This window comes from Muscardinus avellanarius, assembly GCF_963383645.1.
Source record: "Muscardinus avellanarius genome assembly, chromosome: 1".
NCBI classification, from domain to species: domain Eukaryota; kingdom Metazoa; phylum Chordata; class Mammalia; order Rodentia; family Gliridae; genus Muscardinus; species Muscardinus avellanarius.
The window spans coordinates 69,906,270-69,928,447 of NC_137786.1; positions in this window are offsets into that span (position 1 = coordinate 69,906,270).

Sequence of the window (22,178 nt, forward strand, 5' to 3'; positions counted from 1 at the left end):
CAAACAGAAGAAAAAAACGTGGATTCTTGTCCTAAGCTAAGAATAAATATGCATAGCTTGGACCGTTGCTGAAGATTTAAAGGAATTTATTAGAAAGATAGAAATACAGAAAATAGAAATACAGCCCCATGCCAAGATGGCATGAGGGAATGACTCGAATGAGTACACCAAAGGGCTTACATGTGGACTTGACTTTTTATACCCATGACCTCCATCTTGTTTGTGTGACTCTGACGTAGTGAATGTCCCTGTGAGGTACCTCCCCTAGCAAGTTGTGGTGAGGTGTCTTCTTTCATGAAGGGCAAGGTCAAACCCTGCCCCATCCTTCCTAGATCATCATGTATATCTGTCTGTAGAAAGAAGAAGCCCTAGCTCTCCTCTACTGACTTAATTACTTTGAGCTAGGTTGATTTACATTGGAATAGCTGCCTGTTTTAGGCAGAAACCAAGTCCTTTCTTTACCCATGTCTGCTGCCATTTTGACACAACTATTTTCAAATATACCAATTACTTTCTTTTGAAATATATTAATAATCAGAGCTTTCCCAAATCTTCCTAGGTCATTCCAGTACTGGTACATTACAATACTGGAGGCTGAGATATAATCCATGCCTCAGGAAACTGGAAGGCTGACAGGAGGGAGGTTAATTATTTTAGCATAAAAATAAATTTTCATATTAAACAATGGGATTATTGTATCTGTTTATCATTGGGTTTATATTCTCTTTACAACTAGTCTGATCTACTTGTACTCAAACATACCATCTGTATGCTGTACAGGGTTTATTATATATAACATATATGTACAGACAATATAAGCAAAGGCCCAGTGTGCACTAAACTTTTAGTAGTTTGTGTTTATCATCTGAATTTATTCCTTGGCTATTCACCCCTTGAAATAATTCACAGAGTTCAAAGCAGGTATTCCCTCTCTTACATAATGAACCAAATATATTTATAATTTGCAAGCATTCGAATAGCCAAACTATTCCTCTAGGATAGAAATACTTCTGTAGGATTTGTGTGAAAAACTACCAGCAATTTGAAACATTCTGAAAACTGTGCCCTTCATGTAGGCAATCTGTAAATGGTGAATCATGAGTATTAGTTTTGTGCCATGCATTGCATTTTATGGAATATTACAGTTTTGGGGAGAATATGGTTGTGGGGAAACTGTTCCCCAGGAACCTCTGCGAGGGTCCCAGACACACTTTCCCCCAACACATAACAAAACCCAAAACAACCAAAAACAGAAAAACCACGGGTTCTTGTCCTATGCTAAGAATAAATATGCATAGCTTGGACAGTTGCTGAAGATTTAAATAAGTTTATTAAAAAGATAGAAATACAGAAAATAGAAATACAGAAAATAGTACAGCTCCATGCCAAAATGGCATGAGGGGGGAGGGTGGCCCGGGCCAACTCACCACTCCCAAGATACAACACATGGACCAGAATTTTTATACCCATGACCTCTATCTTGTTTGCATAATTCTGATGTAGTGAACATCCCTGTAAGGTACCTCCCCTTAACCCTGTAAGGTACCTCCCACAAGGTGTGGCAAGGTGTCTCCTTTCATGAAGGTCAACCCCTCCTTCTACCTTATGTGCTTGTCATGTAGATCTGTCTTTAGATAAAGAAAGGCCTAGTTCTCCTCTCCTAAGATCTGTCTTTAGATAGAGAAAGGCCTAGTTCTCCTCTCCTATTGACTTGTTAATTACTTTTAGCTAGGTTAATTTACATTGGAATAGTTGCCTGCTTTTAGGCAGAAACCAAGTCCTTGCACAGATTTGCCCCTCACCCAATTTTTGAAATAGTAATAATCATAGCTTTCTCAAATCTTCCTGGGACATTCCCAATACTGGTACATGGAATGTTGAGGATTCAGGGGAGGGGGAGACAGACACAACTGTGTCCTCATCAAACATTTGGTCTAATTGTTTTGTCTGGTAAAGATTTGGGGTTTGGGGGAATGAAAAAAATATATTGGTATTTTTGATAAAGCTATAATGCAAATAATATTTTATCAGATTATAAAATATCATTTATCAATCTGATTTACAAAAAAATACCATCCTTAGGTGAAAATAATTATATTTTATATAATAAAATATTTTTTAAAATGAGCAAACTAAGGTTACAATTGTAAATAGTTAACCATTATTTAAAATTGAATATTCCAGTGTGTTTATTTAGAATCCAAAATATGCCACTTCTGTTTGATAAGTAAAATAAAAAATTAAATGCGAGTAAAATAAAAATAATGTGCATACGGCGGAGTGTGAAAAACACGAGAGAGGTCCGGTACACGTGGCATGTAAAGTTTTAATGGCACGGCTCTCCCGGGGATCAGGGCAAGGCACCGTGGGGCCCGCGCGCCTGTCCGAAGCTTGAGGACGCGGGCTCTCCTTTTCAAGATATGCATCTCGCGAGAGGAGAGGGTTTACTCGCAGGAACGCCCAATTCTCACGGGGATTTCAGCCCCTCCCTTGCCCTGCAGAGGTCATGTGACACAAAGTCACATGAGTGCAGGACCCAACTTAACATTCCGGCCTTTTGATGGTAGGGATAATGGATGACGATTGGACCCTCTAGCTTCTTCCTGCTGTCAAGGGGCGTCGTCAGGGGCCCCAGGCCGGGAGGAGTCAGGAGTTCAGTCCCCCAGAAGGGGGTGCAGGTGGGTGCATAGCTGCAGTGCGAATTGGAGGTTACCCTGGACAGCTTAGTGATGTGCGCTTGAGGAGGCTTGAACAGGCAAGGGCTATTAAAGAAAAAAAAACAAATCATGAGATTGAGCAGGCGACCAAAAAGGAGACTGGTTTACTCAGTACCTGGAGAGCTACCCTGAGCTGGCAAAGAGGATGGAGGTTGAGGGATCCAGGAGCCATCAGTCTTCAGCCAGGCTGAGTAAGGCCAGCGGCAGGGCCTGGTCTGGAAAGGTGCTCCCCCTGTGTTGAGGCACCTGGGGCTCACCCTTTTCCAAGGGCATTGTTCCAATGGCCCTCCTGGCCGCACGCCGGGCACAGTCTGATTGGTGGGCGTGGCTTCGCCCCATTTCAGGCAGGCTCCTGGAGGTAGTCGTCATTGCAGTCCTCCACACCTAGGTGGTGCTCCACAGGGCTGAGCCGCCACTGCCAGCTGAAGGGCAGCTACCAGGGATCTGCTTTTTGGCAAAGTCGGAGTGTACGCTCCATTTCCGCCTGTTTCTCTCTGGAATTAAAACTTAGATGCTATGTTAAGGTTCTGTCAGCTGTGACGGACCTATACTCACAAAGAGCGCGTCCCGGGGCTGGTGTCCGGCAAGAATGGCAACGCAGACTCCCCACGGGCAGAGGGTGTCGCCCCAGCCCCGGCGTTTCCCACAGCACCTAGGGCGCGCCCGAGCGGGCCGCCCAGCAAAATTGCAGTCTGGCACGGGCCAAGATGGTGACTGTGACATCACCAGGCAGTGACTACGCGCCATCACAAAATGGCAGCTGGCGGGAAAATAAATGGAAGCTGATGGGGGAGAGCATTTGGAGGGATACCAGACCGCTTATAAAAGTTCCTAACTATTCCTGGGCCACCGCAACCTATTTCCCAACTCGTATCAAGGCAGACAGGCGGAGCATGGAGATGTGGGCATCTGCTAGTATAAAGGTTCGACTCCCCATAATTGGTTCGCGGGCGGAAACGAAGAACAGGAAATGGGCGTCCCCGATTTCCCTGCTCAATCGTTCAGAAACAGAGGTTTAGAGATAGGGAAGAACGTCTTCATTCCTTCTCAAAACCGGAGGATGACCTGGTCATCCGCAGGGTGGTCCCAGTGGACCGGGGGACAATGGGTCACCAAGCGCTTGGATTTTGGGGTCCCAGTGGACCGGAAGACCCAAGTCCGGAACCCGCTAACCAAGGGAAGGAGGCAGTTTACCGGAGTGAAGTGTTGCCAGCCAGTGCTGGCTGCAACAGAAGCGCTGAGAAGCTGCTGGGAGCGTGGTGGAGCTGGGGCGCGTGGATGCCAGTGGCTGGTGTGGATGGCACTGGCGGCTGGCGCAGGCAGGATCAGTGGGGGTGCGCAGGCGGCATGGCTTGCCGGGCCCGCGGCGTGGAGACAAAATGGCTTCCAGGCACGTGGCAGTCGCTGAGGCTGGGCCCCGAGGAGCACCGCCAGTGAGCCTGGCTTGGGCGGGTGAAACGGAGCAGCAGCAGCAAGTAGAGCTACTCCTGGCGCAGGTGACTATGGCGGACACCGAAGCCGGCTGTGCGCCGCCCAATGAGCCTGGCTCGGGGCGGGCGGGGCAAACCAACCAGAGGTCCCGGCGGTGACCGGAGCACCAAGCTGGAACGGTGCTTTAGGAGGTCCAAGCGGCAGGCAGAGGTCCTGGCCCGCGCAGGCGGTTGGCAGGCAGAGCAAGTGCCAAGCTGCCTGGCTCGGGCCGGAAAGATGGCTGCCGACTCCTAGGATTGGTTAGGAGTGGAAAGTGGGAGGGATTAAAGATTGCGAGGCCTCCAGTGAGGCCATGAGGTGGGAAGGGTTAAAGATGGCGAGGCCTCCAGTGAGGCCATGAGGTGGGAGGGGTTAAGGATGGCGAGGCCTCCAGTGAGGCCATGAGGTGGGAGGGGTTAAGGATGGCGAGGCCTCCAGTGAGGCCATGAGGTGGGAGGGGTTAAGGATGGCGAGGCCTCCAGTGAGGCCATGAGGTGGGAGGGGTTAAGGATGGCGAGGCCTCCAGTGAGGCCATGAGGTGGGAGGGGTTAAGGATGGCGAGGCCTCCAGTGAGGCCATGAGGTTGGAGGGGTTAAGGATGGCGAGGCCTCCAGTGAGGCCATGAGGTGGGAGGGGTTAAGGATGGCGAGGCCTCCAGTGAGGCCATGAGGTGGGAGGGGTTAAAGATGGTGGGGCCAAGATGGCGGCCCCCCAGTGATTCCACATGTCCAAGATGGCGGGCCAAAGCTGGCGACCCCCCCCCCCTAGTAATCCATGTGGCTGCTTACCGGAATGGCCAGGCCCAGGCAGCGGGGGTGGGCAGGCACAGGGTGAAGGGCGCCAGGGCACGGGTCCGAGTGGAGGAACCAGCTGGAGCGCGGGCTGGACTTGGCGGGCTGGGGGCTGTTTAGCAGAGTGGTGGCCGCCTAGATGGAGGAGGCAGGCGGCCCCGGCAGGCGGGTCTAAGCAACGCCAGGCGCGGAGAAGACATAGACGCGCGGTGTGGCGCAGTCCGCGGGCGGCGCGGTCCCATTCCAGCGGCGGGCGGCGTGGGCAGGCGGGAACGGTGGTTTTAGGAGGTCCAAGCGGCAGGCAGAGGTCCTGGCCCGTGCAGGAGGTCGGCAAGCAGAACAGGTGCCAGCATTACCCAAGGAGCCTGGCTCCGGGCGGGTGGAACTGGCAGCCTGGCGGCCGGCGGAGCCTGCACGCCCCGGCGGTGGTGGCTGTGGCCGTGGTGGCAGTGGAAGATGGCCTCCGGTGCTCCAGAAGAGAGCACATGGGCGGGAAAAGATGGCCACCGGCTCTCAGCGGAGTGCGGGGCCGAAAAGATGGCTGCGGGCTCTCAGCAGAGCGCGGGGCCGAAAAGATGGCCATGAGCTCTCAGCAGAGCTCGGGGCCGGAAAGATGGCCGCAGACTCTCAGCAGAGCCCGGGGCGGGAAGAAGGCCGCCGGCTCTCCCGGAGAGTGCGGGGCTGGGGAAGAAGGCTTACGGTCCAGGCAGGCACGGGGCAGCAGTGGCGGCAGTGGCGGGAGCAACGCCTGCAAGCGGAGCGCTGGTGTGGGACCTCACAGTCGAGCTGCTGGCGGGTCGGAGAGTCCGGGGCTCAAAAAGAGAGTAAAAAGAAAAAGAGAAAAAAAGGAAAAAAACGAAAAAAAAAAAAAAAGAAAAAATGGGGAGGAACCCAAGAGTTCTCCCGGTTCGGCACCAAATGATAAGTAAAATAAAAAATTAAATGCGAGTAAAATAAAAATAATGTGCATACGGCGGAGTGTGAAAAACACGAGAGAGGTCCGGTACACGTGGCATGTAAAGTTTTAATGGCACGGCTCTCCCGGGGATCAGGGCAAGGCACCGTGGGGCCCGCGCGCCTGTCCCAAGCTTGAGGACGCGGGCTCTCCTTTTCAAGGTATGCATCTCGCGAGAGGAGAGGGTTTACTCGCAGGAACGCCCAATTCTCGCGGGGGTTTCAGCCCCTCCCTTGCCCTGCAGAGGTCATGTGACACAAAGTCACATGAGTGCAGGACCCAACTTAACACTGTTGTTTTAAATGTTTGCAATCTAAGATAGATATAAATTTTCTAAATTTCTAAGTTTAAAAATAATGATAACATATCAAGTGCAAAGTATTTACTATGGAAATATGAAGCCTACTCCTCTAAATAATATCAAAAACTGTGATGTCAACTGGGCATGTTGGCACTCACCTGTAATCCCAGTCTTTGGGAGGCAAGGACAGGAGGATCACAGGTTTAAGGACAGCTTCAGCAAGTAAGTAGTGAGACTCTTATCAACCTAGGAGACTCTGTTTCAAAATAAAAATTAAAAAAAATTAGGTTTGGGGGATAGCTCTGAGGTAGAATGCTCCTGAGTTCAATCCCCAGTACCACACACACACACGCACACACGCACGCAGATGCACACAAACTACACAAACTATATTATGTACAGAGTAGATAAGTTACCTGAAGTCACAGAACAGGAAGAAATTTTAAATAATTATTGGATATATTAATGATAGATAGTCTTTATAGAAAGAAGTCTTTATAGAAAGAAAATGAGAGATACTTCTTCATGTAATTGAGTTTTTTCAAACTCACCAAATTTATCTGTAAGCCAGTAAACTTTTTATTATTATTATCTTAGGAAAGTAAACTATTAGTTCACCATTAATCAATCAGTACATTTTATAAAACTGTATCATTACATGGTGCTCTTTCTCAGTTTACTCTACTGAAGAAGGTATCAGCTAATTATAAAACTTACTAAAAATACATGAAATATCTACGTAAGTGTATGTTCCAAGAATGTTCAGTAGATTTACTGTAAATGGCCATTATGGTGAGTACTGACATTCTGAGTACTTTGAAGCATTTGTATGTGAACATGGATACTCTACCATATTCATGTTCCTTTTATTCTTATCCATATTTAACTGGAACAAATTAACTGAGAATGAATGTGGTGCACCATTTTGTGTATTTAGCTTTGAAAAGAAAAGATTGCAACAAAAAAGCTTTGATTTCATAGTTTACATTACCATGTCATTTTAACCAGTATATCTCAGTGAATTCATCTGGGAATCTTGACTTAATTGTTTTCTATTTTAACCCCATGTAGGAGTTTGTTTATTTATTTATTTATTTATTTATTTAGTGGTACTAGGGGTGGAACCCAGGGACTTTTCTACCTCCTGGCTATACTCCCAGACCTATTTTAGATTTTATTTGGAAGCAGGGTCTCACTAAGTTGCTGAGAGCCTCACTAAGTAGCCAAGGCTGACTTTAAACCTGTGCAATCCTCCTGTCTCAGCCTCCCAAGTGCAGGGTCTACAAGAGTGCACTACCACGCCTGTCCCACGTAGAATTATTAACTATTTTGTTAATCTCGGATGTTATTTCTTCTATATCTCTTATGATAGCCTTCTTGAAGTTTACATTCATTATAAAAATACCGCATGATTCCACATTGATTAAGGCAACAAGCAGTAGCACTGGTGGTATTTAGAAACAAAAGAATTTTGACTGACTTTCCTCACACTGCTGAATAGAGTATTTATTATCCCTGATATCATAGATCTTAGTTTAAATGAGAGGAAAAACATTAATTATATCATTACAAAAATCTATATTTTTAAACCTTTGAAGGAGTTCAGAATTTGGGGAAAATATTTCAAAGTAAATAAGGCTTGAAGAATCATCATTTTATGTACAAACCAAGCCATAAAGAGGTACAAATTAGGAGAGCAGAGAATAAAAGTGTTCAAACAGAGGACGCAGTTTGTGGACTCGTGCTCAGGTGGAATGTGTGCATCTGATGAGAGTGGAGAAAGCCGGAAGAGAGGGTATGAGATGAGGCTAAGCCAGGCCTCAAGGCAGATCAAGGAGGTTGTGCAGCTAGTGCCAGGTTCCTCCCATGTAAGATAACACTCCTTTTTCTCACACTGCAGAGGATTTTTCTTACCTTTTGATACTGCTTTTTTTCATAAGAGTTATTAAATTATCAGAATGAGTAGGAAATTTTGATATTTTAGCCACTAATGCATCTTCTTAAATCTAATGATGTAAAATTATCTACAGTTACTATGATTGGTTTTTGTTTACTTTTAACTCTTCTTTCAAACCACTTAATGTTCTACAATTTTAGATTTCAAAAGATAAAAACTTTCATTCTTTTAAAAACACAGGAAGCTAGAATATTAAAAACATACTGATATTTACGTAGTGTGCTCACAGGAATAGTAGCTTAATTTGGCATGTGCTAGCAGTCCTGAGGTACAGAACTGTACTGCCATTTTGCCTTTTTCTGGTAAATGCTATTTTTTTTCAGGAATATTTTTAGATTTTTGATGATTTCCTTCTTTTAGCAAGACTCTGAAATCCTTGAATTTGGTATATATTGATAGATATTCATTTTAAAAAGCTAGTGTGACTAATCTACACAATATGATTATACTCAAGGAACACTCATCATCTGTCAATTCAGCACTAGGAGTTATTATTCAATATAACCATATGCTGTTCATTTTTTGCTATTTACTATCTTATACTACTTAAAACTGATTTTTGGAGTTGTTTGGTATGTCTTTTGATTCTATATTTTAGACCAAATAAACCACTGACAAAGGCTACAGATATTGTGTGTTTGCTTTCATATTTATATAGTTCAGTAATATTATCATTGTGTGAATATTGTAAGATAACTTTATACAAAAATGCAGTAATCTACTATATATCTAAACAATTGTACTAATTTAGGCAATATTTGGTATCCAGCTTAAATTTTTAAAAATTTTTTATTGATGCATTGTAGTCATACATCGTAGTGGAGTACAAGATGGTATAAGCATACATACACACATCACCCAATTAGCCCTTACCTAACAATTACTGTCCCATTTCCTCCCCTTTTCCTCCTTCTCTTGTTTGGCTTAGTGATTGACTTTATTTACTTAATCATTTTATTTATTTTATTTTATTTTATGTTTTAGTGGTTGGTACTGGGGTTCCTGGAAACCCTTCTCCCTTCGGGCTACACTCCCAAACCTACTTTTTAATATTTTTTATTTGGAAACAGGGTCTCTTAAGCCTGAGAAGCTGGATTCGAACCAGCACATTCCTCCTATCTCTGCCTCCCAAGCGCGGGATTACAAGTGTGCGCCACCATGCCCGGCTTAGTGATTTACTTTAATATATTTGTTAATGTACATCATGTATCTAGAGTTTCTCCTATGGCTCATTTTCTCCCTAGATTCTGCATATTAGTGAGAGCATCCAATTTCTTATTTTTTGTGGTTAACTAATCTCACTTAGCATAATGTTCTCCAGTTCCATATATTTCCCTGTAAATGACGTAATTGTGTTTTTCTTTATGGCTGAGTAAAATTCCATTGTGTACATATTCCATAGTTTTGTAATCCATTCATACGTTCATGAACATCTTGGGTGATTCTATAGTTTGGCAATTTTAAATTGTATAGCTACGAACATAGATATACATGCATTACTTTGGTAGTTTGGTTTCCATTCTTTTGGGTAGATACCCAGAAGTGGTATTGAGGGATCATATACTAAGTTCATTCCCATTTTTCTGAGGGTCCTCCATATGCTTTCCAAAGTGGTTGCACTAATTTGCAATCCCACCAACAGTGTATTAGAGTTCCCACTTCTTCACATCCTTGCCAGCATTTGTTGTTGTTTGTGTTTTGAATGATTGCCATTCTAGTTGGAGTTAGGTGAAATCTCAGGGTAGTTTTGATTTGCATCTCTCTGATTGCTAATGATATTAAGCATTTTTTTCATGTATTTATTGGCCATTTGAATTTGTTCCTTCATGAAGTGACTGTTTAGTTCGCTTGCCCAGTTTTTTTTTATTTTTTTTTTCTGTGAGTTTCTTGAGTTCTCTGTATATTCTAGATATTAGTCATCTATTAGAAGAGTAGGTGGCAGAAATATTCTCCCATTCTATTGATTCTCGGTTAAGGTTCTTGATCATTTCATTTGCTGTACAGAAGCTGTTCAGTTTAATGCATTCCCACACATTGATCCCTTTTAGTTACTTGTGCTTTTAGGGTCTTGTTGAGAAAATTATCACCTGTGCCTATGAGGTGCAGTGTTGTACCTACACCCTCTTCAAGGAGCCTCAAGTCTCCGGTCTAATATCCAAGTCTTTGATTCATCTTGAATTGTATGCACGGTGAGAAAGTAGGGTTTATTTTCATTTTTTGCATACAGTTAGCCAGTTTTACCAATACCATTTGTTGAATAGGCTATCCTTTTTGTAGTGTATGATTTTGCCCCTTAGACAAAAAATTAACTGGCTGTGTGTCAATTTGTTTCTGAGTCTTCTATTCTGCTCCATTCATCTATATATCTATTTTTGTGCCAATACCATGCTGTTCTTATTATTATGGCTTGGTAGTATAGTTTAAAGTCAGGCATTGTGATTCCTCCTGCATGGTTAGTTTTTGTTGTTGAGAAGTACTTTGGCTATTCTGGGCTTTTTGTTGTTCCAAATGAATTTAAGGACTAATTTTTCTATATCTCTGAGGAATGGCCTTGGTAATTTAATGGATATTGCATGGAAGTTGTAGATTACTTTTGGAAGTATGGACATTTTGATGATATTTATTCTGCCTATCCATGAACACGAAAGATTTTTAAGAAGTCATTTTTTATCTAATAACATAGTAGCCAGTGAAGACTTATTCATTTAAATCTTTTTTTTAAAATTTAAGAGATTTTATTATTTTTTCCAACATTGTATAAAAGGTAATAGTAATAGGTCAAACTCTGTCTATATCAGTAAAGAAAGTCTATATTAGCATTCTCTTGGTATATCCCTAAGTCACTTGTTACCAATCTTAATTTTATTATTCTAAGAAATTGATTAGTTAATCCATACATTATCTGCTTATTTAACTGAATTGAGTCAGTTTTCCAATGTTACTGAAACTAGTAGGCAATAAAATCAACCAACTCACAAAATGCTCAGATTAAATTAATGAATACTTTATGCTTGATACTTTCAATTGTTTTATGCCAGTTTTTCCATCTGGAAATTCTGCTTTTCCTTCTTCTAGATATTGTTTTTTATTTCTGCAGATTCTTTCTCAAAAACAAAGTAATTTTAAGAGCTATTGGGAATACTTCTGAAAAAGGTTTACCACTTCTTTAGCACTTGTTTACCACTTTACAAGGATTTAAAATGGAAGCTTTGAGCCGGGCGTGGTGGCGCACACTAAAGTAATTTTTAGAGCTATTGGGAATACTTCTGAGAAAGGTTTACCACTTCTTTAACACTTGTTTACCACTTTACAAGGATTTAAAATGGAAGCTTTGAGCTGGGCGTGGTGTAATCCCAGCATTCAGGAGGCTGAGAACGGAGGATCACCGTTCTGGACAGCCTCAGCTACTTAATGAGGCCCTCTGCAACTCAGTGAGACCCGATTTCAAAATAAAGAATAAAAAATAGCGCAGGGGGCATGGCTTGGAGGTCAAATGCCCCTGAGTTTCATCCCTAGACCCTCCAAAAAAAAAAAAAAAATTGGAAATCACTATATTTTATGGCACCCACAGCCTATGTTCAACACTTAGAGATTTTTGTATTAAAAGCCCTGAAAACTCACAGAAAATTGATTTTGTTTAAATTTTCAGATGTATTTAAGCATAGCATTCTCATACAATATCCCTCAGTCCATAAAAATAAAATAAAAAATAAAAAGGAAAGAAATACTTAGTAACAGCTATGGGATAGTATTTTCCCAAGGTACTAGTTTGGAATATGAACTCTCACAATTTTTTACTATCAATGAATTTTTTTAAAAAAGCTGTAATTATCTTAAAATTACACTCAGCCAAAATTACAGTGTAAGAAACTAAACATGGCTGGAGAAGGGCTAAATGAGTGATGTATGCGTGTATGCCTCTCCCATCTTGTGCTCCATTAAGATGCATGACTACAATGCACCAATAAAAAGTTTAAAAAAATTAAAATGGATTATAAGAAAAATATTGGTATGTGTATATGGGATTGCTCTACTCTTCCTCCCTACAGTCCTATTACTTAGGAAATTTTCTGCTTGCCTCACAGATGGCCCTGCTGAGGAGAGCATGGTCATTTTTCTAAGAGAATTTCAGTTACAGGAATATATTGAAGTATTCCTAAAAGTAGCAGCTCAGCATCTTCTCAGCTACAGGATAAAACCAGCAAGGTAGTTTGGAACAAACGTGCAAATAAATACTTATGTAGAATTTGGATACTATTATATATGGGCTTTTATTCTGTAGGCCAGCAAGTAAAAAGATATCTGTTCACATATTTCATGCAGAGGTCTATAGACATAGTTCAGTGTTTCATGTGATGCATGTCTTCTGAAAACAAAGAGCTCAAACACGTTTTCAAAATAATATTTAAAATATTACTAAAGCTTTTTCATGGATGTTATTTCTTCATCTGTAGTGAAGAAGTTTGAGCTTTGTCTTGTACCTCAACCTTTAAGTGCTCTCATTAAGTAATTACTTAGCTATAGTATTTCAAGTGAATAATGGATAGTAAAATAGTATAGATTTAATTTTCTAATGTTATTAGATGGAGTGAGATGATGATTTAATTTTCTAATGTTACACAATCTTATCACAATCCTCATGGCTATAAGAACAGAAAAAGGTGCAGCATAACTCAGCCCAGTACTTCTCACCTCCAGGGATTAGAGTCCAGAATTACACAGACTGCCATTAATACCATTTGTATAGATAGGGTCTTCCTGGACCTAGAAAAATTCACTCATCTTTTTATACTAGAGGATTAGAGCATCATCTACGAGAAAATTATACAATCCATATACTTGTTTAAGGGAATTATTACAATCTTGTTTGACTACCAAACCAAAATTACCGTGAGTGTCAAAGCTTTTCTGAATTTTAAAGATCTTCCCCACAATAACCTAGTTGCAGTTAAATGGAGATTAAAGTAAAATATTCACTATTAGTAAGATTCTTTTTTGAAGAAAGCTATAAGTTTGCCTTTAGATACAATTCTTCTTAGTTTTCTATTATCAATTTAATGGATTATAAAATATTAAAATTTAGGTTGGAAGATAACAATCCATTTTATATTTTATAATTATTCCATAATTTATTTAACCAGTCCCTTGCCAGATATCAGGCTTTATCTATATTTATGTTACTATAAAATATAATATTTTTGATAAATATATATGTAGCATGTAAATTTGCACATACAATTTATTTCCTCTAGATGGGTGTAATGGCACAAAACTAGCAATAATAACTAATACTTATTTCATTACTGTGTATTGTGTTAAGCACTTGAGTATCTTTCATCAATTAACTTAATTCTATGAATTAATTCAACTTTATGAATATATATTGGTGTACTATAGTCTCAACATCATAATGTAGATTGTTTTGACAATGGCATATATTTACACAGTGCTTGGTGTCCCCTGCTTTCTCATTTCCCTCCCTCCCAATACTGAGTATCCAGGTTAACAATGTTATATTCACATATATACACATAGTCGCATGTAACATTTCCATTAATGAGCCTCAGCCTTCTTCCTCCTCTACCCTTCCTTTCTGGCTCCACTGAAGATCTCCATTATGTAGAGTCCCTCCGGTATCCCAAATACTCTCTAGCTCAAGCATATTAGAGAAAATATATGTCCCTTTTCTTTCTGTGCTTGGCTAATCTAACTTAACATAATGTTCTCCAGGACTTTCCATTTTCTTACAAATGACAGAATTTTGTTCTTCGTTATTGCCGAGTAGAATTCTATTGTGTGTATTTCCCATAATTTTGCAATCCATTCATCTCTTGATGGAGATCTAGGTTGGTTCCATATTTTGGCTATTGTGAATTACGCTGCTATGAACATGGGTATGCGTATGTTACTGTAGTTCTCTGATTTCAACCCCTTTGGAAAGATACCCAGGAGTGTTATAGCCAGATCATGTGGTGGATCCATTCCCAGTTTTCTAAGGAATCTTCACACTGACCTTCATAGTAGCTGAATTAGTTTCCACTCCCACCAACAGTGAAGAAGAGTTCATATTTCCCCACATCCTCGCCAACATTTGCTGTTATTTGACTTCTTTATGCTTGGAACTCTGATTGGGTTTAGATGGAATCTCAGTGTAGTTTTGATTTGCTTCTCCTTGAGTACACAAATTTTAAATAGTCAAATAAAAATGAATTTTAGTGAGGTTTTACTGCTTGCTCAAAATTACTATAGTAACACAGTAGAAACTGAACTGTAAGCTCTGTTAGTGTGGGGATTAGGTTAATAATACCTGCTGCCTGCCTCTCAAGATGGACATCAGGGTTAAATGAGATCTCATATGTATGAAAAGAACTATATAAATTAGATGTTCTAGGAATATGATGTAATATTATTTTTAAACATACTATTATTCCTAGACTTCTGGCTGCATCTTGGAAATATTTTCCTGGGAAGGAAACTGTGTTTATGAAAATTTCAAATGAAAAATTATTCCTTTTCTTATAATTCTTATGGAAGTGAAGATTGACTATATCCTTTTAAGTGTTAACACAACATATTGTTTTCTTTTCATATAGCAGTCAATAAGGTATAATGCTGAATGAAAAATAATGTATTTGGAAGACTGTTTAGGAGAAAGTGAGATGAACTTAACATGTGTAAATTACAATGTAGTAGTTGGCCATTCTGTTTTCAGAAGGAACCTGTTTTCATGTTTATACCTTGATTCTTGAAATATTACTAATAATTTATCTTTTTCTAGTTTAAATCTCAAAATATTTGAAAATTTTGTGTGTGCACGAGTGTGTGTGTGTGTGTGTGTGTGTGTGTGTGTGTGTGTGTGCGCATGTTTGATCGACATAGGGATTTTAATCCCCAAATTCACCGTATTCAAATATCTAATTCTTAAACTATTTTAGTATCTGAACTTTAAACTCCTTTATTGTCAAACTAGGGTCTTAAAATAAATGTTCAATTGCTATATATTTACTTTGGTCATCATGAGCAAACCTCATTTTTTACACAACTTTAATTTTATCATAGTGTTTACATTAGTTACAAAAGTCAACAGACTGGTGATTTTAAAGCCAGGTCGGTTTTATTAGCTTCGCCCAGTGTTTACCCAACTGTTCAGGCTGCAGTGCTCACTTTCCTCGCTGCACGTTTTGATTAATGGCCCCTTGGACTCCTTCCAGAATATACTGATTATGGTCAGGGCACTTCAAAGATGATTTATTAATTGTGTTTGCAACTCAAAATAAGTAAAGATTGATCATATGCATTATTATGACTGCCAATAAAATCAGGAGTTACATTTTGAAATGAAGTTTTCCTGAGTGTTTTTTAAGTATACAGGAAAACAAAATATTTTTTAATGTATTCAGTACTAACCACAGCTTTATGGCCTTTGAAAGCATAAGTATTAAATGTATCAGAAACTTAGTCTTGCAAGTACATGTGTTTTAAGTTCTAGTTTAACAAAACTCAAAATGATATGTTTCAGTGGAGCTTACAAAGGCATTTAAAAATGTATTCCATGTTTACAGCTTACCCTGGGAACAACCCTTACTACAATTCCCCGAGGTTAGCATGTGCATTTAAATTTCAAACCTCTGACGGACTCAGATTTCTGTTTAAAACGAATTTAATAGGAGTCTATGCAATCTTTCTGTGTTTATGTAGAGTGAACTTCTATGTCTCATATATGTGTATATTTATTGTGCTTTTAGCATTTGAAAAACTGTGATACATAAAATTTCTCTGCATTTGGCTTGATAATAGTTATTATTTCAGATACTTTAAGCACTTTTAACTAATATAGAATAATGGATAAATATTCATTATATTTGGTCAATGGGCTTATTAATAAAAAGAAATGACTCCCTGTTCATAACTTACAGTTCAATATTCAAAGAAAAGTAGATACTTTAAAAATTATTTGGTGTGCCATATTCAGATTTTATGTTGTAATAGTGAAGTCCTCTAACTTGTTATATATTATACAACTAAATATTAAATAGGTTTTTGGCATTCAAATATCAAAAAGTAATATGTTTCATTATACTAGAAGTACCAGTTGTTTCATGTTGTATGAAAGTTCTATACAGTATGTAAAATAAGAACATATGAACCCCAAAGTATCTGAGATGTTGGCAAACAGAACAAACTAATCAAATATGAGAATAAAAGCAATAAGCCTAAGAAACTGAATATATATAGCAATCTACTAGTAGTGTTCAAGGATATTTTTGCTTTTGGCAAATCATTTCTCCAGGACAAAGAATGTTTACTCATCATCAGTAGGAAGTACTTTTAGTAAAATTTTAGGACAGATTTTATTGACTTGAAAAATCTTTATTTTTGAGGGGGTTCTGGGGATGGAACCCAATGGCATTTGGCCTCCGAGCTATACCTCCTGCCCTATTTTTTATTCTTTCTTTTGAAGCAGGGTCTCACTGAGTTGCAGAGGGCCTCACTAAGTAGCTGAGGCTATCTGAGAAACATGATTCTCCAGTCTTAGCCTCCAGAATGCTGGGATTACAAGCATGCACCATCACGCCTGGTGAGTTGAAAATCTTTTGTAGTAATCTTATTTGTAAACAATTTCTTAAAAATATAATTTGTCTAAATCAAATTTATACATGATATTTTTAAATTTGATATCCATAATAAATGAAGATAAATTATCAGTGTATTAAGCAAAGCAATGTTACCATTGCCATATTATTGAATGCTATCCACTTCTATAGATATACATTAAAAAGTCAATATAGGCTCTGTCCTCAGCAGTCTTTCTATATGCAATAAAACAATGAAGGAAATTAATCAGTAGCACCCATTATTTTTTAATTTATTTGTCTATTTATTGGCCATACTCACAGTCTTTCTTATGTGTATGGCTAACTGTAATATGTCTAAAATATACCAAATTTCATAAGAGTTATATGACCTGTGAAATTTCACAGGAGAGAGAGGAAGTTGGTATTTCATTTGGAAAACTGAAATATGGATATCTGATAAAACCAGAGAAGCTTGGCTCTGAGAGGGTATTTGAGATTGGTTTTGAAAATGAGTAGGTTTCTAGAGGCATAAGCTAAAAAAAGATAATACAGAAACTCATAATTGAGCCCAGTCTATAGGCTCTCGTGATTTTTTCTTTTTCTTTTCTTTTTTTTTTTTTTTTTTTTTTTAATAATGAAACCTGCCTCCATCACCTGCTGCATCTGCTGGTCTTTTCAGGGCATGTGGCAACCGATCAAGAGGCTGTATTTCCCAGCTTCACTGTCCATGAACTGGGGCCAAGTTATAAAGTCAGTGTTAGTCACATATGGAGATGATATATGCCCATGAAATGATTGGGAAGATATTCCCATTTCTCTTTCTCCCTCTCAGCCCCACCTTCCACCTAACATTTAAGGAAAACATCTTGTGAGAAAGCTGAAAGGCAAAACAGAAGAAACAATAGTCACTGGATGATCTTGTGGAGACCAGGGCAACCTATCCACCATGAACTGCTCAGCCATCTCTGAACTGAGTGTGAGAGGAAAATGTTTGACTTGATTGTAGACATGGTGTAACTTGAGTCTTTTTGTTAGAGAAACTTGGGATATGTCCTGCCTAAAAGGAAGATTATGCAGCCAGGTGTGGTGGCACATGGCTGTAATCCCAGCATTTGGGAGGCTGAGACAGGATGATCATGGTTTGCGGACAGCCTCAGCTACTATTTAGTGAGGCCCTTTGCAACTCAGTGAGACCCTGTTATAAAATAAAGAATAAAAAATAGTTTCGGAGGTAGAATGCTCCTTGGTTCCATCCCCATTCCCAAAAATAAAATAATAAAATAAAATGAAGATTATTCTACCATAGAAATAGACTCATAAGTATATAAATGGAGAAGATATCTGCAGATAATCAGTTCCCATCGGTGGTGCACAGGAGTATGAGGAAAACTGGTGAAGTTGGCAGCACTTGGATTACAAGAGACTGAAATGCTAGGCTATTTACTTGGACTTTCCTTATGAATGCAACAATAAACTATTAAAAGTTTTTGAGTCAAAGAATGGAATAATGAACAGTGCTTCAGGTTTCCAGGAAATTTTACTAATAGTCAGTAAAGATAGGAAGATATAATAGAAATCCAGGAAGAGCTGTGTAAAGAAGAATGGTGATTTTAAGTGTGAGTGGAATTGTAAAGGGACAAAAAAAAGATAGATTGATAAATACTTAAGATTGCTATCCTCATACTATCAAAGAATGGGAAGCTTTATCTGTTTTTGAAAGCTACTTGGTAGACATAGCCTTTCCCAAAGCAATCTGTCATACTTTAGAAATTATCCACAAAAGTTTCGTAGATAGATAATATTGGTGGTCATAAGGATTGACTTCACATAAGACTGGAAAAAAATCAGTTTTTCATGCTGATAAAATTATATTCTCAAGTATATAGATTTCAAAGCAATAATAGTATATTATTTGCTTTATTTATTTCATTTTAACTTAATTCACCCTATGGATGAATTCACTAATTAGCATGCTGTCTTCAAATCATGCTTTAAGAAGGTTTGTCACTGTAGAAGGTGTGCTGTAGCCTCTTAAAACCATTCTTGACATAGGGGTTCTTATTAGCATAAAGAAATATTCTTTCTGGACATGTATTTTTATTGTAATCTGAAGTCATGGAGTTTCTCTTGCTTGAGGATATATGATATTCTGCTTAGGGACAACAGAGAAAATCAACTAATCCACTGTCACAATCTGTTAAGGCAATACTGCTAATTTTTTAAAAAGTTTTTTCCCTAGGCCCAGGATATATAACTTTTTAAAAATTTGCATATGATAAAGGATAAGATATGAATTGAAAATTTAAAAAAAATAAAGAGCAAAAAAAGATATATAAATTTATAACTCAATTTGGCAAACTAATTTATTAATGAGATGTTGCAATAAAATTAAACTGATCTTTCTACCCCTATTTCAGGGAAATCATGAAATAATAAACTTCTACTTATTGAAGTTTATTTTTGATTAAGCAATAAATGGTACTATAAAAAACATAGAAACTGTTAAAGAGAATATTTTATCTGTTCTCACCTCATATATGGGTATGTGAGGCATATGGAAATCTAGTATTCTCACTGGATAATAAAATCGTTTTTCAGATCTATGGTATACTTTTAGAGTACTCTATATAAGCTACTTGCAATGTGCAATGACTTCCAGAGACAATAAACAAACCACACATAGGAAAGAAAATAGCATTACAAGGTTATAGGCCTCTCTCCACCTTAATATAACAGTGAGGTACTTTCATGCCAAACACAGTGCGTGATGCTAAGCTACACCACCATACAAAATAGACAGGTACTTGCCCTCAAGGAAGCAATGTAGTTGTAGAAATGAACAAATATCTAATTAATGAGGCCACATGATATAATAGTTCCAGGGGCATGTGGAATGCCTAATTAAAATTAATGCCAGAGGTAGGCACAAATACAAAAAAAAATTAGTACCATTTTTATTGAAAAAGTATGGAGACAAAGATAAATAACTACTATAGATGAGAAAATGTATTACATCTTATAGAATGCAGAAATTAATCTATTAGAAATTTAATACAAGTTGATATCTATCAAAAATAAAAGTGGTGTACACTAGCATTTAGTAGGTTTTTAATAATCATCAAGTAGTGTGATGCAGTGGTATATGCCTATGATCCCAGTATTTAGGAGACAGAGATAGAAGGATCACAAATTTGAGCTCAGTCTTGGTAAATTAGAGTATCCCTGTTTCAAAATAAAATATAAAGGGCTGGTGGTATAACTAAGTGTTAGAGTGCTCTTGGCTTCAATCCCCAGCACTATTGCTACTGATAATAATAACAACAACAACAACCACAACAACAACAACAATAATAATATCATCAAATAAGTGACATAAAAGTAGAGATATAATATCATCAAATAAGTGACATATAATGGGAGAAATGGAGTATCAGTGGCTCTCAGCCATCTGAATCTTTCCTTTCTTTTCTTTTTCTCCTTTTTGTCCTTTAGTTCTTTTTTCTTTTTTTTTTTTTACTTTTATTTGGTGAATTGTAATTATACATAATACTGAGATAAAGAGTGATAGGAATATACATAGACACAACCCTTCAAGCACTTCCTTCTGGGTCCTACTCCCCTCCTCCCTCCTTGCACAAGCCCCTGAGATTGGGAATGGTAATTTTATATATGTACATAGCATTATTACAACTGTTACATTCTTTATGTCTCCATACTCCCCATCAACCTCCCGTAAACCCCTCAGTCACTCCAATGGAGTCTCTGCTCTTCTACTTGATATTACCTATTTCCCAATTTCTACCTAGCTTCCACATGTAAGAGAAAGCATACAGCTATTCATTTTTTTTGAGTGGACTAATCTTATTTAAAATAATAATTCTCAAGTTCCATTCCTTTTTCCTGCAAATGACATGATTTTATTCTTTTTTGTACTTTTATTGGTGCATTATAGTCTCACATCATAATGTAGTTCACAGTGATAGTGAGGTAATGTATACAACACTTGGGGGGCTTTCCCTTGCCTCCCTCCCACTTCCCTCCTTCCCAATCATAATTCTGTTCTTTTTGGCTGAATAGATTTTTTTGTGTGTATATTGCACAGTTTTGTGATCCATTCATCAGTTAGTGGACACCTAGGCTTCTCTATAATTTTTCTATTGTGAATTTGTTGCTATAAGCATGGATATGCATGTATCACTCTAATATTCTGACTTAAGTTCCTTTGGAAAGATACCTGGGAGTGGCATCACCTGGTTATATGGTTATTCCATTCCCAATCATCTGAGAAACCTCCACATCGATCATACACCACCATGCCCAGATGTACTTCTGTTTTTTTAATTTAAAAATTAACTATATTACCCAAATAGATTTGTATAAATTATGAGATAAGGCATGTATATTCCTTAACACAGTGCCTTATGTAAGATTGTCAGTGCTACTAACATTTTTTATTTGATATAGTTAATTTTGTCATCTTATTTCATAAGATGCTCTCAGCTGTGAATCCTGTATTTGTGTCACATTATTTCAGTGCTCTCCACACTCTGTAGTACATATAGAATGTGGAAATGCCATCTGCTATTTTCTATAATACTATTATGAATAGTGATAATTAGTGTATCAGTAGGAGGTCTCATATTTGAAACAGGATTTTTGAGAGGAGATAATTTTTAATACAAATTTAATTAGCATGAGGGCTGGTGGTGCATACCTGTAATCCTATCAGCTTGGGTTGCTGATGCTGGAGGACTGCAGGTTTGAGGCCCACCTGGGCAAATTAGTTACACCTTACCTCAAAATTTTAAAAAATAATAATAAAAGGCTGGAGATATAGCTCAATGTTATAATGCCTCTGGGTTCATTCTTTTTTTTTCTTTTCTATTTTCAGAGATATATGGACAAAACAAAGTCCTTATTTTCATGGAAACAAAGTTTTAGTAGAAAAAAAGTTAACTCATCACAAATTTCAACTTCTTTTCTAAGTTTTGTAGCATGCATCTGTTGCAGTTAGAAAGGCATATTTTTAAATGAAGAAGGGAGCTGGGCATGGTGGTGCATGCTTGTAATCCCAGCATTTGAGAGGCTAACACAGGAGGATCACAGGTTCATGTCCAGCCTCAGCTACTTCATGAGGCCATATGCAACTTAGTGACACCATGTTTCAAAATAAAGAATAAAAAATAGAGCTGGATGTGTAGCTCAGAGGTAGAATGCCCCTGGGCTCAATCTTCAACACCTCAAAAAAATAAAAAATAAATTAAGAATGAAACAGTTTTAAAAAGATAAAGAAGGAGGAAGGAAGGAACAAGGAATTAATTAAAGGGAAGATGAAGGGAAGAAAAGAAAGTCTCAGTAGAACAACATACAGAGGTTAAAATTTGATCTGGTTTTCTGAGTTATTAGGAATA